Genomic DNA, 15588 nt, shown 5'->3' on the forward strand with positions numbered 1-15588 from the left:
CAACTAGAAGCGGTTTCCAAAAATAGATTTTTAAGGCTGTATATAACCACCCAGAAGCGGTATCGGGAAGTCGATATAAGAAAGTCGGTTTTTGAAACGCCATGCGAAGGGGTGTGTGCTGCCAGCTGTAGAGCGCGGTACGAGGGGGAGGGATGGAGGCAGTGCCTGCTGCAGCCGTTCCCTCGCCTGCCGCGGGCCGAGCTGGCAACGCCGCCCCGTGACGTCAGAGCTGGGTGGGGGCAGCCGCGCGCCCCGGCTGTCGGTGCGGCCCAGTCGTGACGCAGCAGCCGTGTAGGGGGAGCAGTGCGCCGCCAGAGCATCTCTTCTCCGCGAGAGTTCCAGGGGAAGGTAAGGCGGGCAGCTGGCCTGTGCTGGAGTTTCAGGGAGCTGTGGGTGTTGTTCTGCACGCTTTTGTCTGGCTTGTCGCCTAACTCACGGCAGACCTGCTCCTAATCCATTGTCGTACTTTAATTATATAAAATAGAATTGTTGCCAACAAACGAATGGCGAATGTCCGGTGGTTAATAATTCGCTGCTTGTTATTTGTCGTAATGCTACAGTCATCTGATAGCTGAAAGCTTACATTAGGATAATGTGGAACGAACGGAAAATAGCGCCACATTCCGTCGGACATTGTTTCGATGTGCCTGTAGTCCCTCGCAGGTATACGTTCTGGGTGTTCACAAATTTTTAAATTTAGATAAATGTGATAGCTCGAAATTAATAACGTCTGCTATGTAACAGCTATGCTCATCAACACATTCATCAGCAGCTGTCCATAATAATAATAATAGTAATAATAGGCGTCACTTCTCTGCAAAAAGGAAGAAATAATTTTGTTGTTTTGCCCATAATTAAGTACTTTATGGTAAGAACGGAATAATGTTTGAGCTTCCACTACCCTCCGTTTCGCGTGTTTTGTGTAACTTTTCGTGGTTTTGTATTTTTTTCGGCAATGTTCATAATTCATTTGTTGTTAGTTAACTAATAAAACTTCTGGGCCGAAAATCGGGCGTTATTACGTTGCATCCACTTAAAAACTTACGGTTATTGTACACTTCCCTGTTGGCTTGTAGTCACGCTTGATTTCGTCACTTTCTGTGACAACGGATTTCGTATTGAATGCCGTAAATTCTTTGCGGCCAACTTTTCCAGGTAATTTTCTTTTCTGTTACCACTTAATACACGTTCAATAGAGTTCATGTTGCTACTCCACTAGAGAGCCGATTTCTTCACAGTAGACAGCCAACTCCAGATATATACAGCCCTTTGCGTAAATGATTAAATTCAGTTGGTACCATTTGCCGACAAGGTGACTTAACTAGAAGACAAGTGAGGCGCTAAGAGCTGTAAGCGCCAAGAGCAATTAGTCTTCGACCCCCTATATTTAAGTGAACATCAGAGAAACCAGTGACAGCTCTCAGTGAGTGTTCAGATATAGGTACAATGTGGCCCTTCAGTACACATAAACTGACCCAACAGATGTCAGAAGCATGAATAAATGCTACTGTCTAACAATCGACGATTAGGTGCTTCATGGTTCTCAGCCCCACAAATGTATTACTGTACGATAAATTTTAAAACATCTCGTTCAGAATGTCAGAAAATAAATTCCCCCCCCCCCCCCTCAGTATAACATACGCTGATGTCGGATCTGATTTTACTATGTATAGTGTGCATCTGTGGTCTATGCTGCCGCTAGCGGGATTTATGGCGAACGTAGATAAATTTGCTGCCGGGTGCTACCAAGTGGTGGCATTGACGTAACAAATAATTGTTCATCAAACCCCATGTGTTTGGCCGGTAGGGAATAAAATGTCACGCCAGTTGCGCATGTGCAGAAACTTGTGTGAGGCCCGTTCCCAGCAAAAAACCCGCGGGGCTGGCCTCGGTTGCAACGTGCGTCGCTCTTTGCACACGAACCGCTACCGCGCCGCCAATCACATAACGCTCTGAGCGTGACGTCACTCACACAACCCCGGGCCGCACGAACTTTCGCCGAAGCGCTCTGGCGTAGACGCGGCGGTAGGTATGAAACACCATCGGATTTAAAGGAAAAGGTTCGGTGAAATAATTTTATTCTTCTGCGTCTTATGGCCTGATGCCTTTTGTCGATAAAGAACTGAATTTCTTTTCGTTATTCGTCGTGGTTGCGTGCTCCATCGTATTTACGTAAACCATTACACGAATTTTTAATGAGCTTTCACAGGTGAAAAGGCATTTGCGTGGGCTTTGCGTATAATTAATTTTAGGTAGTACGTTATTGCGTATGAAATACAGTCAACATACCGAAATTGTTTCTAAAGTTGAGAGCAGAGCGGTAGCTATCAGCGTTCTCGAGATACTCGGTGGTTCGTCGGCGGGTCGCCCGCCACGCGGCACACACTTGGCCCTGCTCCTCCTCAACCACGTGGCTGTTATCGGCCCCAGATTTCCTAAACGGTTCAAGAAATCGAAACTTCCTTTTTTTTGCGAATGATAACTTCTAATGAGTCCATTATTTGGTCGCATGATAAATATCCAAAATTTATTTACCTATCGAGATGTGAAGGTAACTACAGTTTTTCAGCATGGATCGATTTAATTTTTTAAACGGCATTTGATAACAAGTCAAATGAGAATTGCAGTGACATGGAACACTTTAATATTTACGATACTCTAAATTGACCTACAGAAGCTAAACAGAAACTAATTTGATGGTATGTCATACGATGTAATTTGCTAAGTATGTACAGCTGTTGATCGTTTCCTTTGGTAAGTAATGAATCTTTTTTTCTTGCTGCAGTGTACTTTATTTGCCAAAGACGCGTCTTGCCCTTTGCTTTAAGGCATCTTTGGTGGAATGTAGAATGATTCAGTTTGTTTTGATATGTGACGATTGTAGATTATAAAAGTTAATCGTATTTTTGTGTGAAAAGGTAATTACTTACAGTTAAATAGTTTTTGGCGCAAATCTGCGTTTCTTCTCACCTGGTCAACACATTTTTGTGTTCACTCTTTTTTCTCCTGTCAGTAGCTGTTGACATTTTACCAAAAGCTGTAATTTAAGGTCGTCACTGCAGTGTGTTCAATTCATGTCTCCTCTTCTTTCGTTTATGTACATGCTGCCAACCTGACGAATTATATGCTGAAAACTAACGTTTGTTTACTTCTGTTCGGTGAGAGGTATAGAAAGTTAGAAGTGAATGCAATAATTGTCAGAGTGGTTGAAAAGTTTGGTGTTCAGCTGATTTCAGTTTTGGTTTAAGTGTTTTGTGGAGTTCATGTAATTCACTACTTACATTAGTAGATACAATAGTAGAATAACATTTCAAAGGATGATGATTATTATCAGAATACTAACGCCCAATCCCTTTGTCCCTACTCTTACATGAACCCTTCCAAAAATCAAAATATCCACGGGTATGCTGCCGGTCTATAGTGTCCAACGGGCACAATATTTCGGCGATCAAACAACTGGCCAGTTCCCTCTGAGCAGCCATAGCGTACGGATCTCCGTGCCGGCACGTTCACAGGAGCTCAGTCCGTCAGTTCACCTGATGATGGCGACATGTTTGATCGCCGAAATATTGTGCCCGTTGGACACTATAGACCGGCAGCATACCCGTGGATATTTTGATTATCAAATACGCCGGGAGAAACTCAAGAACCTTCCAAAAATATTTAAACAAAAAATCGAAAATCAGCTCAACATGAAACCTCTTACCTACGCTCTGGCAAATACTACATTCACATTCAACGTCCTACAACGCACCCTTACTACACACACACACACACACACACACACACACACACACACACAGGGAACAGACTTCAGTTTCAGCATATACTTCGTTAGGTTGCCAACGTGTAGATAAATCAAATAAGAGACATAAATTGAACACACGGTAGTTACGACTCTTGATTCAATTTTTGGCAAAATATCCACCGGTAGTGATAGAAGACAAATTGTGGTCCACACCAAATACCGCAAAGAATATTAAAATTGTAAAGAAAAAAAATTAATGTGAATATGTGCTTATGTCGCAGCTTTCACTCAGTTCATACTCTGTAGAAATCAAACCTGCATTTGGATCGGACTTCTTTAACTCTTGTGGAGGAAGGTGTGCAGTATACTGCTGCATCCATTTTCAATAAGCTACCGCTCGAATTCAAAAATCTTAGTAGTACATCACGCGCTTTCAAATCGAAATTGAAGTGTTTCCTCATTGGTCCAGTCCTTCTATTCTGTCGAAGATTTCCTTGAAAAATTAAGGTGATTTTTGTTGTATTGTTGATTGACTTTATGGATTGACTTTTTCGCGTTTAACATTTTATTTTTGTCATCACTTTTATGTTGTAATTTCATGTACTGACAGGCTGCATGACCTTGGAGATTTGCTCCTCAGTTTGGCCCTACGGATCTTGACGTGTAAACAAAAAAATAAACAATAAGAAAAAAATGTCTGTGTACTGCCAGTGCATTCGAAAGTGATGGATAATACGTAACCATTCATTGTTTGTTGTTTCATGAAGGAATACACGTCTTACGGAAAATGCTACAAATGGCAGAGTGGCCAAAATGGTTACTAACCAGTGTGTGTATATACGACCTGGGAGATCAGGGAAAAATCCGGGAATTTTTTCATCCGGGGAAAACCCCGAAATATTTTAGAATTCCGGGAATTTTTCATTGTTTTAGTTTTCAGTTAAATTTTTATAACTTAGATTGGTAAGAACCAACGCTCTAACAAAGGCTATTGCTGTATCTCGCTACTGCAGAATAATACTGCAGCAATAAAACGTGAACGAGAGAATAGAAAACGGAAATAACACTAGAGTTGCGAAGGAAATGCGCCATGTACAACATAAAAACACAGTGCTCATACAAGCGTCTGCCAATAGCAAAATCTGTGAAAGGCTTTAGGAAGACCTCATGACAACACATTGCCACCGATGAGCGTGACGTCACAACTGCTTACATTAAATTCTTTTGAGCAGTTGCGAGTGAGCTCAAGCGCAGTTGAGCCGCGTATGAGCAGTACCTTCTCGCGTTTCTGATTACAGAAGTGTGGCAGTTAGCTGTATGAGCAATAGCAGCAAGCAGCCAGGTGCTGCCCGGAAAAATATCACTGACGCGCCTAAGCTGGCACATTCACGCATGCGTAACAGGCCCGGGTCTAGGGGACGAGTGGCAAACCAAGGTATCTGTCCCGGGCAGCAATTTGGGGGGGGGGGGGTAAAATTCGTATTCTTGACGAAAAAGACATCGTTTCTCAAAGCGCCTAGCATCCAGCGCACGTTGGTCTATCGAGTCTTCATATGATTTTGAAACGCATCACTGTAGGATTTGAACATTTTTGAACAAATTGAAAGTCGATTTCTGAGTGAATCATAAGTTGAATTTTTGTATGCGTGCGTAGCGTACGTGATGTGTATGCCAGGGGAATCCCCGTCGCGTCTGGAAATAAACTTGCCTGCAGACAAAAGGGGACAGGGCTACACAAGCTGGGCGGAACAAAGCCGAACGGGTGAATGCCAATCGCTGTTTATATGGTTGACTAGGATTGCGAATGATCAGCGTTGTTACAATTACTAGCGAAATCCATAGGCTGAGACTGCCAGAGTGGAAATAAACGAGTAACAGGAATAAGAGGTAAGAAAGATTACTTATTATCTTGTCGGTGTATCCATGAAAAGGAAATTTTGACAGGAAAGTTTTGGCCAGACTGTTAACACTAGTAAGGGCCAGTCGTACAGTCCCCGGATAGCAGCCGCTAAAGCTGTATTCTGGTAGTAGCGCGGAAAACGCGTTGTACGAATACGTAATAACGCCTGACCGGAGAATAAACGTGGGATAACTAAACCGGTGATTGCGGTAGTGTTAGTGGAGTTAACCGGAGAATAATTTTTGACACTGTCAGGAATAGTTACAAAATAAGTGATAACAAGGTTGTTTGTTCGGACGAGGAAGGAGAAGAAACGGGGACATCACACATATTACGGAAAAATATGACTACAAAATATATATCAAGTTTCGTACTACTACTTTTCGATTTCATGCTTGAGAAACTGGAGAGTGTGATTGAAATGTGTAACTGTTTCCTAACACAAAAACGTTTTGCTTGTAGGTGGCCGAATAACGAATTTGATATTGGTATTTCTTGAATTATATTATTTGGTGTTATAAAAAAATGCCAAAATATCTTGTTTATTTGGTGTGTGTAAAAACTGCTCCAATATTAGGCAGGCCTACTTCGTGTAGCAGACAGTGACAAAATACGCGTAATCAGATAGAGAAACCACACCAGTCTTGTTACTATTAACAGCTTTTTCAGTACTAGACAGCGACATGTCGTTTTCTCATGTAGCAGGTGAGACAGCGCAGGACATTTTAATTTCCACTGTCTTGAATATAGTTTGATGGCTTCCATTACACAATATCCCACGTTCGAATTTCACAGAGCGAAATACTGTGACGAGCGACAGAAAAATGCTGTGTGAAGAGGCGTGGCACTGCACTTTGGCACACTGCTGACCAAATAACATGTCTCACATTTCCTCGAACATGTGTTTTATGGATCAGACCCTTCAGAAAGATCTGCGCTACAAAATCAAAATTTTTTGAAAATATGAAAAAAACACTCTTGTATTACCCCGGTTCGGAAATATCGTAGATACGGGGGGCTATGCACAGAGCAGTCTTGAGTTGTGGTGGAGAGGTGGGTAGTCTCCACGTGGCTCATGTTTACGTTTTAGTGATTTTGCTGTTCGCTCTTCGTCTATTGCTCTCGCGTCAAATGAAAACAAAACGGATTTTTTCTGTGCCCGGGAGCTATCAAGTGAAAATATTCACATAATTACGGAAGGCTAAAATTTACTACTTTCAGATTATTTTGTTTTCACCTTTCTGACAGTCAACCATTAATCGCCTTGCAGAACAATGAAGTTACTTTTGTCGGTTTGCTAAAGAAATTTGGCTTTATTAACCTTTTCCGCAGAGGCAGTCAACTTATTTGAAACAAAGTGTATATTTCCACATTATTAGCTAGTTTTAACTTTTCGCTGAATTTCAAGTGCACATTTTCATCTTCTAGCACTTTTGGCATTATGCCATAATAAAGAACCAAACATGAGAATACAGTACCGGTACTCCAAAAAATTTTCATCCGAATCAGGACATGCAAATGTGGACTTTAAGCCGAATTATGCATTTTAGTATGGTGCACGAAATTCCCATGCTCTTGGAGTATTCTCTAGTGTCTTTTTTTCTTTTATGACATAGTGTAAGATCTTTCAATGTTTTATACATACGAACATTCCGGCTTCCTGCGTCGTCGTAGCTGCGCAAGTGCGGTGACGCCTCTTACCTGTCGCTCTCTGGCAACTGCTGAGACGATCCTTTATCTTAACAGGTCGCGGGAAAATAATGCGGATGATTGTTTGAAAAGCGTTACTTCATAGTAAATTTCCTTTTACGCAAGATTATGTATGTGCGAGAATGTACGATGGATTTCTTAAATCACGGAGCATTTGATCTCATTTAAAAATCAACCCTTTCAGGACGACCATTCAGAATAATTTCGAGCCCAGAAGATAGGACATTTATGTCGTTGTTACAAATTTTACTGGCCCGTTTGTGTAGTGTATCTTAAAAGTGATACGCGCAAAAAAAAAAGAAAAAAAGTAAATAAACATATGTAAAAGTTTAACTTCTCTTGCAGTTTATTAATCTTAGACACTAATAGGTGAAAGCTTTCCTTTTCTTGTAGCAACACTATGTATGTTAATTTAAACCATGAGCGTTTCGTGTTTTTGTGTGTTCGCGCTACTTGACAGTAATGTTCCTGTTGGCTGTCTACATCGTGTCCTCTGCTCTGAATATCCACTACATCGACTAGCGAGATCACGTGACATGAGCTATGACCGGCTTTGAAAAGCGCATTGCAATCTCAATTTCAATGCTTCAGAAAGTAACATGCCGTGTTTGGTGACATTCGAATTGATACTTTTGTAACACGAAAATATACAGTGTACATTTTGCTGCGCATCAGCCATCTTTCCAATACGTGTTTTTTCCCCTGAATTTCGTTTCCTAAAGTGCCGGGAAATTCCACGCCGGTGTATAAAACCACAACCATTCAAAGGATTGATAAGTTTTACAGTTTTGAGGAATAGTGTAATGTCAGTTAACACGGAAAAAGTGTATTTTCACCCGGGAGAAAGTTTATTTTTTACCGGAAAATCTGGGAATTCTTTTTCGTTGTGCACGTATACACACTGTAATAACCTTCATATTTGCTGACAGTCGCCATAAGAAAACTGCGTTAGTCATAACTTTTCCCTAACCTAAGGCCGTTTGCAGAAACTAACAGAGATATATACACAAATACATCACAAGTATATGTGCTAGGGGCTACATTAAACAAATATTCTGGCAATAAATACGCAACTGACCTACTAATGAAAAGTGATGTTATTTGCTGTTTGGCTTCATTAATAAGAAAAACAATTCGTCTGTGTGTTGATAGTGTTCCACAGTAGTCTATCCTCTGCAGGCCTCTTCATCGCCACGTAATTACTTCATCCTACATCCATTCTAATCTGCTTACCATTCGCAAGCCTTGGTCTTTCCCTACAATTAAGCCTCCATTACCAAACTGACGGTTCCTTGATGCTTCACAATATGCCCTGTCAACCTACTCCTCTTGTAGACAAGTTGTACCATAATATCCTCTTCTTCCTCTATTTCAGTAACTCTTCTTTAGTTATACGATCTTCGTATCTAATCTTCAGCATTCTTATTTATTATCACGTTTAGAAAGCGTCCATTGTCTTCTTGACAGAACTGTTCATCGTCCATGTTTCACTTGCATAGCTGGAAGAGGCTACGCTCCACACAGATTCCATTATGAAATACCACTCAACCATTAAAATTTATTCGATGTGGACAAATGTTCTTTTTCAGAAACGCTTTTCTTGCTACTGACAGTGTGCATTTTGTATCCTCTCTACTCCTGCTTTCTCAATAACTGCTTCCCTTCAAAGTCATTGGAGTTTGGTTTCTTTACAAGCTGTAGATAATCTTGCGTCCCTGTTTTTTACCACTGATACCTCCGGAGCTTCAAAGAGTGTCTTAATTTTGTCAAAACCTGTCTCTAAATATGCAAATGCTATAAACACAGGTTTGCCTTTCTTCAGCCTATCTAATTAGCTAAGTGGTAGGATCAGTATTGTCTCTCGTGTTCAGACATTTTACAGGAATCTAACATTGCGTTCATATCAGTTCGTATAGCCCCTCCCCCCCTCCTCTCTACATACTCCTTCCGCCATATATCCGTTTCTTATTTACTTAGTTCTGGGTACCCAAATGAGCTTTCGGCAGTTGCTTCTCCTTAGAGCAAAGTTTTTTTTTCTTATTTAATGTCGCCACCCAAGTTTTCCAACTGCAAAATCGCTTTTGCGATTTTCGACTCTGTCAGCGTATTTTTAGACATCTCTGTTCCCCATGGTCTGCTTTATTTGCTACGTTTTTATATTTTTTGTCTGTTAAATTAAACATTCGTGTTTCATCCAAAGATTTAAACTGTACCTTTTTCCGATTGACATTCTCTGCTGCAGTGACCACTTATTGTCTCAGTGAAGATATCTGTTCGGATTGTAATCGATTCCTTCCTCTGTTTCAATCAGCCGTTGCCTGTAACATTAATGAAAAACTCTGCGCCTTAACTTATTCAGGTTCCACGTCCTTAATCTGATTCCGTTTACTATCACTTTGCGTAGTTGTAAACTGCAGTCTGTAACCAATAAATTATCGTCTGTGTGCGTCTGTACCAGGAAATGGCTTACAGTTTAAAATCTGGTTCGAAAACTCTGTTCCAAGGCCGACCGCGGCTGCCAAGCGGTTCTAGGCACTTCATTCCGGAACCGCGCGACTGCTACGGTCGCAGGTTCGAATCCTGCCTAGGGCATGGATGTGTGTGATGTCCTTAGGTTGGGTTTAAGTAGTTCTAAGTTCTAGGGGACTGATGACCTCAGATGTTAAGTCCCATAGTGCTCAGCCATTTAAACAATTTTTTTCTGTTCCAAGTATGTATTATTGTTTCAAGGTTATCGAGCAAAGTGTTTGCGGTCATTACATTATGGTCTGTGCAGACTTCTATCAGATGCATTCCCCTTTCATCCCTTCCCCCTAAGTCTATATTTTCTTAGTATTTTCTCTTTTTATACCTGCTACCGTATTCCAGTCTCCCACCACATTTTAAATTTTTGTCCCGCTTAACTCAGTAATCTTTTACCGTACATTGTTAAAGTCTGTTCATTGCCTGTGGTGTGAGTGATAGCGTTATGTCTATCTTGGTAATGATATCAACGTTAATGGCAATTTGGAGACGGAGCTGAATGTTGTGGTTCTCTTCATTGGTAGTTGTAGCAGCCAACTCACGCTACTGTCAAGTAGTAAATGTGAGGGCAATCGTAGCATGCTTTCGACTGCGACAGTGAACGCACATTACGAGTGTATCATTGTAGACTTCGGAAGCAATTGCCGGATATCTGGTGGTGGTGCTGTTACAGTGAAACACCGAAATCTGGAGAATGTCGACTTTCACTGGTGAATGTCAACATTCACGTAGTCGCTTAGTGTATGTCCGAAATATTCTGACTTAAACCGGTAAATGTTGACATTCACCATGCACTAATGGTGAAAGTTGAACGTGTTGGAGATTTATATTTTCTTCTCCGTAATTCAGTCGCTATAAAACGTCACAAGTGTGACGTAACTTTTTCGCCTCTTTCTGAAAGGAATGACCAAGAACTTAAAATACACAGTACATTCTACATAAGAAAATAATATTTATAAAAAATTACTTAATTATATGATTCATATCTTATTTATTGCAACAACTTGAACTGTTATGACACTTGCAATCGCACAAGAGCCCCTTGCTTTTACAACTGCATTTTTTTGTGGAACTCTTCCTTTTGCAACGACGCCTTGTATAGCCTTGTCTTCTGTTTACAAATTACGAACTGATTACATGTGTAAAGCTGCATGAAGGTACCATTTTTATTTGCCAGTTTATAGAAGTCGGAGTCTTCTATTCCCACAACAACCGCGAACACATTTTGGCTATCTGTACGACCACGGTCGACATCAGGGACTCGTATTCGTACATTATCACCAATTTAAGCAGGATGGAAATTGTTTTTGTGAGGTGTTTTTATGAGGTTCGTAACACCTTTGTTGCTTGCAGTAGATGATTTTCTCTCGCTGTCTCTCTTTTTGTAGAAGTCAACTCGTGTTTTTCAGACAGAATTTGATGTGAAGACGTTGTAGGTTCTCTTCAACATTTTTCTTTGGAATGTGGTTTTCGGTATGACGACAGCTCAAGTTTTTTTTATAAGCATTAACAGCTTCTTCAAGCTATCTTTCGGTTTCAGAAGTATTGGCAATTTCTTAGAGTTCTTCAGTTTCAATATTTGCTATGTGTTCGCCAGGCAAAAAAGACGATGCTATGCCTCTTTTTGTTTTAACGCCATACATGGCTTCATAAGGACTTTGGCGTATTCCTTCGTGGTATGTAGTGTTCTTGGCAAATTGAACAAAGGATAAACCATCTGACCATTTATTTGTGTCGTTATCGTTCGTCTATGCAGTTAGCGTATTCTGTATATCCTGAATGGCTTGTTCGACTGTGACGAGGCTTTCCATGAACTGTTTTAATATCTGTCCACATAGCGCATATTTCGGTTATGACTTGATTACTAAACTCTCTACCATTATCTGACTGCAATATTGCTGGTGCACCAAATGTTAAAAATATTCAAAGAACGTGATGCGCTACTTCTTCAGCTCTTTTACTTTTCAAAGGTCGTAGCTGGACAAACTTAGTTAAATGATCTTGACACACCATTATGAACATATATTCGCCATCTCTGTTTGACTGCAGATCTATCAGATCAACTTGACATCTTGAGTTTAATTCAGAACTAACCATTGGCTTCACAACAATACCTTTCTTAGGTGCACTGCGTTTCATTTGACGCTGTTTGCATAAATTTAAATACAACATTACAAGTCCATACGTAATATTTTTGTATTTAACTTGCAACTCTTTAAGCATGTGTGTTCTTCTTCGGTGGCCTATTCTGACATGAGTTTCATATACTAGACTATACTGTACAATTCTTCATTGGTAAGATAATACTGTATGTTCGTTTCCCCTGGTTTTAATGCTACAATCAACTTCTCTTCATCATTAATTTTTAAAACACCAAAACGTTTTAATAGTTAGCGATCCAAAGGTGTGTTGCATTTAATTTTAGCGGAAACCACTTCAGAAAGCGTTCTAGAAAACTTTTCTTGAGAAAAATGAAAACAGGGTGTCTTCTCCATCACCCGCAATTAATGCATTTAACTTTACATGAAAAAGATCACGATTTACTGCAGTATCCATTTAGTATAAATTAAGAAAACGTTGCTGGCGTTATCAAACCTTGTGTAAGACTGACAAAGCTGATTGACTCCGAGCAGAACAAAGGACTTGGCGGGAGAGAGCCAGTCGCTTGTTTGTTTGACTCTTCTGTTTTGGACTTCCACCAGAACATATGTGACTGTCGACACACAAACACACACACACACACACACACACACACACACACCGAAGAGGGTCCGAATGTACAACAGTGTAATGAAATATTCGACCTTTCACCGACGTATTTGGTATCTGTTGACATTCACCGGAGAAAGTCGACATTCTCCAATTTCGGTCATTCACGGTAACAGTAATATTGGAAACACAATATTTCACAAAAGGCTTAAGAAAAATAAGTTAAAAATGACGTGTGAATCTTGTGTTACGGGTTACAAACTACAGTATGTTTTGTAGGACATGAAGCCTTCGCCATAAGGCATATTTCATGAACACCTGTAGTCGGAAGGTGCTAAATCGTGAGAGGATAGTTTTCAGTTATCGGCTGTCCGGTTGCCGAAAAATTGTGGAGAAATAAAGTTGCTTATACTCGGCACCAAGGAGTCTATCACTAGTTAATCATGCGAAGGTGATGCGAGAATGTAAGGGACGAGAACGTTTTTGCAACAGAATATCAAAATAGATTAGCAAAATATTTGTACCTTTATGAACGTCACGGACAAGCGCATTGTGGAAAAAAAAAAAAAAAAATACGTGAGACGGCCAGTGGCGGGTGTCCCAAACATCCACTTGCCTGGTCGCGGCAACACCGACTCAAACAAAGGAAGGCCTCGGCGCTTGTTGGTGACGTCACGTCATCTAGGCACGGCGAACGCCAGATCTGTTGCAGGCAGAAACGTAATGGTGGTGTCTCCCTCCATGACACAGGAAAATGTGAAACTATTGGCGGTAGTTGACCAACACACATTGTTCTGAGAAATTTCTGCAATCAATTAATTGTGCAATTCATTACACTTCTTAACAAATAGTGTACTCCTGAACTTAAATTTCCACCTGTTTTAGGGATTGACATACAAAAACAACTTCATGGACCAGAAGCAACAGAATTCGTGCTTCTTTATCTTATTTGCAAATCTGAGGAAGTTATGTTTGTACTGGGTTGCTTTTGCAAGAAACTGTGAACATATTGGTGCTCTTCTTTAAGTATCTTGGTTGACTATGGTGTGAGGAGCACTGAATGTTAATGAAATATCTTGCGATTGTACACGCTGGAGGAGGGGTGGGGGACAGAAAAAGAGGCAAGAGATACTTGTTTTGCCCGCATCTCGTGGTCGTGCGGTAGCGTTCTCGCTTCCCACGCCCGGGTTCCCGGGTTCGATTCCCGGCGGGGTCAGGAATTTTCTCTGCCTCGTGATGGCTGGGTGTTGTGTGATGTCCTTAGGTTAGTTAGGTTTAAGTAGTTCTAAGTTGTAGGGGACTGATGACCATAGATGTTAAGTCCCATAGTGCTCAGAGCCATTTGAACCATTTGAAGATGCTTGTTCTTTCAAATAAAATTTTTTTATCTTATAGTTTCTCCTTTCAGTTGCAAGAGGGGAATATTTATCTTTTCTAATGTGCATGTTTAAAAAAGTTTAAGCTCAGCTGTATTTTCGATGTATGAAGCTATTTTATTTCCTGTTTAAAATTCGTTTCGTTGAAAACGACTGTAATCTAATGGCTGGAAACAGTTGGACATTTACACATGTAAATTAGTACGAACGTTTTTACTACAGGTCTGTTTGTAGCGCCTACCAACTCGTGTGTCGTGGAAAAAATCAGAATAAATGACGATTTCATAAGTTTTTCATTAGTGTCTCACACATTGTGCTTGTATATCTTCTGTATAAACGAGGTAACTTAACAATGAATCGTGAACACGGCAGGGTTGCTTATACTGTTGTAAAACATAGCTGACATTTTATTTTCGAGAGGCACTATAGATGAAACTCGGATATGTACATTCGTTTAAGGTATTGTCACAAGGCGTGAGCGGGTAGCTCAACCGGCTTCTACGTCGGAATCCTCCTTCGGGATATAAACTCAAAAGCCAGAATACTCGGGTGTGGTTACGGTTTTGCTGAGAGGCGCGGAAGCAAATACTCCGGCTGCAAGGCCGAAACACTGAGGAGACACACAGCCACTGCGAGAGAGAGAGAGAGAGAGAGAGAGAGAGAGCGAGCGGCAGCCCACCGCGGCCAGCCCAGGCTCCACAGAGGCCGGGACTTCCCCGGGCAGCTGGCGCAGTGCGGCCACACCCGCGGAAAAAAAGTATCTGTTGCCGCGGGGGAGAGGAGTGTGCGGCAGCGAGGCTGACGCGACGACGGAGCGCAGAATGGACTTGGTGCCCCCAGATTCCAGTTAGGAAAAATGGGAACAGATGTATCGAAACCGACACTTTTTAAAATAATTGTTTTTTTGCACATTTTCTTCAGAACACACGCAACACAACGAAGAGGAGTACTTTTCAGCTGAGCGTGCAAATCTCAACAATTTCCATGAGACAATGCTGTCTTAAAATCACGGCAGCCAACTTTGCTCTCAAGTTCTCGTTCCCTCCCCCCAAAAGAAATTGGAAACCATAGCGATCCCTGAATACGTATTATCTACACCTAGGATATCAACAATGCCAAGTGATTCGTCTAATTTCAAAATATTTTGAAACACAGGGTTCTTCCAAGTGATACACAATCCATTAAGGACAGAACGTTACTCATAAAAAACGAACTATTTATTTAAATATTTCACACATACTTCATATACAGGGTGAGTCACCTAACGTTACCGCTGGATATATTTAGTAAACCACATCAAATACTGACGAACCGATTCCACAGACCGAACGTGAGGAGAGGGGCTAGTGTAATTGTTTAATACAAACCACACAAATATACACGAAAGAATGTTTTTAACACAAACCTACGTTTTTTTAAATGGAACCACGTTAGTTTTGTTAGCACATCCGAACATATAAACAAATACGTAATCAGTGCCGATTGTTGCATTGTAAAATGTTAATTACATCCGGAGATATTGTAACCTAAATTTGACGCTTGAAACCTCCGACGTTCAGTTGCGTGTTGTAACCAACAGCTGCAACATACATCGCGTTTCTACAGAATGATCTGCCAACGTT

The 15588-nt window shown here is 40.9% G+C and overlaps 1 protein-coding gene across 1 annotated transcript in view; it reads left to right on the plus strand.

Annotated features, from left to right (window-relative positions):
* The first annotated feature begins 252 nt into the window (after positions 1-252).
* The window catches only part of LOC126108679 (ankyrin-1-like), a 65432-nt gene continuing 50096 nt past the window's right edge, over positions 253-15588 (plus strand). The window contains exon 1 of the mRNA XM_049913989.1: positions 253-348. The gene's annotated coding sequence lies outside the window, so the exon portion shown is untranslated. The remainder of the gene's footprint in view (positions 349-15588) is intronic.

The sequence above is a fragment of the Schistocerca cancellata genome, chromosome 11 (genome assembly GCF_023864275.1).
Source record: "Schistocerca cancellata isolate TAMUIC-IGC-003103 chromosome 11, iqSchCanc2.1, whole genome shotgun sequence".
Lineage (NCBI taxonomy): Eukaryota > Metazoa > Arthropoda > Insecta > Orthoptera > Acrididae > Schistocerca > Schistocerca cancellata.